Here is a 2154-nt window from a genome sequence, read left to right on the forward strand (position 1 = left end):
CTTATCTGAGTTATTTCTAAGCCAAATTAATTCATTATTCATGTTTTATTCACCCAATCTAAACCACTTCCTTCTTCATTCTTTCCCACTTATCACAACCAACCTCTCACTCTTCAATGAAACCTTCCCCCCCCCCATTCCATTCAAGTACATTTATACCTCTCCCTTCAATTACCATCTCATTTCACTTCTTTCTTTTACCTCCAGGGTGAAGTGCAATGTACAATTTCAACATTTAAATTCTTCACCTCAATCTGCTCCAGTTTATCTCGTAAACTCTTTATTCTACTCAAAATATTGCCATCAAGTTTGCTGTGATACTGGGGCTTAAAACAAGGTATGATTTCACACCTCTATCCACTCTGAAATGTCTTTTTTTTAAATGACACAAAAGAATCATTTTATAGACATATCTTAAGTGTAACAGAAGAAAACAAAAAATGACAATTGTATCCATCTGTCTATAACTTATTTCCATATTAATGATATCAATATTCTAAATACACCAACTCAAAATACATGACTAATGTAGAGAGAGTGTCTTACCTAATTTTACACTTGAGGCAAAACTAAAATTGAGCTCTCTTCTCCTAATGATTTGGTAGGTTTATATAACAGACTCATCAGCTTTTACCATCTGAGGTCAAATGCATTCTTTGTCTCAATCTTTGATATGACGTTAAACAGAGAATGAAGGCAAAGTACAGTAATTTCACATCATTCTCCAAGTTACTATTTTTTTTTGCAAGGCAGTGGGGTTAAGTGGCTTGTCCAAGGCCACACAACTAGGTAATTATTAAGTGTCTGAGGTCAGATTTGAACTCAGGTACTCATGACTCTAGGGCCAGCTCTCTATCTACTGTGCTACTTAGCCACCCCTTCCAAGTTACTATTTGATTCTTTCTACTGCTAAAGAAAACATAAAGCTAAATTAAATTGTACTAACTTATGACAACAGGATCAAAACCAAAGCTATAGTTTGAATATTTAAGTTTAAGAAAAAACTAATGATGAGATTTAGGCCCATAGAGTTCATAAATATTTGTTAAAATCCTCTAATATTAATCAATCTAAGTTAGCTCTTCATGAATAAATATTTTCAGAGTCTACTTTGTTGACAAGAATCAACTATTCAAAGTAGTATTTCACAGCTTAAAAGATTCAACTTGGGAATCTATAAGAAAACATTTTGGACACACAATCATCTGTCCTCGAAAGATAAGAACTCAGTTTCCTGCTGGGGGAATGTTCTCATGTAGATATTGTAAAGCTAAGTCTGTCCCGCTTCATCTCTTGTTCTTTGACAGATTCCGTTGTGCCACCATTGTCTTTCTCTGGTTCAGGAAGTTCATTCAGTGGTATTGCAACATCTTCATAGGGCAATTTATCTTCTCTCCAAGCATCATCGATCAGATCCAGAATTCTTCCATCCCTCTGTACCTCACTGTCCATTGTTTTATGATTCTGATTTTCTTAGACTCACGGCCTGAGGTCTCCCAAAGGCTAAATGACCTTTAGGGGGGTTTCTCATTTTTTGTTTCACTAAGTCCTCATGCTATACATAGGATCCGATCCAAAAGGCTAAAAGCAAAGCAGCGGACGAGTCTGCTCCGAAGATGCTAGAGAGCCGATCATCACGCGGCTGAGGACCCCTGCGGCGGGCGGGAGGCCGAGCCCTACCTGGAGGGGCAGGGAGTTCTTGCATCGGAGTTTGGACCCAGCCGGCTCAGGAGAAGAAGGGAAAGGGCAGGGGTGGGGGGGTGGGGGGGAACAACACTCCGCTCCGGGCTCTTTCCCCTTGGGAACGGGAGTGTGGCACAAACGAGCGAGAGGGCCGCGGAAGGAAAAGGCAGGCAGAACCGCCCGGGAGCCGGAGATTTGTTCCCAAACCGCTGACCCTGAAGAAACGTGGTGCTGGGGACGGGGTGCCACACTCTGAAATTTGTAACTGCAGTATTCAAAACCATGTCATAACTCCTGAAGTGTAAAATGGCATTTTTTTAACCTTCTAAATTTTCAGTCCTATTTTTGGGACAAATGAAAATATCTCACCTTTACTTTTAATATTCTAGCCTCGTTTTTCAATTGCTATTATTCTTTCATTCCAAATGAGATGCTGTTTTCATTCTTTTATAAGGAAATATTTGACAAAAG

General features: G+C 39.5%; 1 pseudogene; it reads right to left on the reverse strand.

Moving 5' to 3' along the window:
• Positions 1–1059: 1059 nt before the first annotated feature.
• On the reverse strand, positions 1060–1452 carry LOC141491798 (anaphase-promoting complex subunit 13 pseudogene; annotated as a pseudogene).
• Positions 1453–2154: the final 702 nt, after the last annotated feature.

Source organism: Macrotis lagotis, chromosome 6 (assembly GCF_037893015.1).
Source record: "Macrotis lagotis isolate mMagLag1 chromosome 6, bilby.v1.9.chrom.fasta, whole genome shotgun sequence".
Lineage (NCBI taxonomy): Eukaryota > Metazoa > Chordata > Mammalia > Peramelemorphia > Peramelidae > Macrotis > Macrotis lagotis.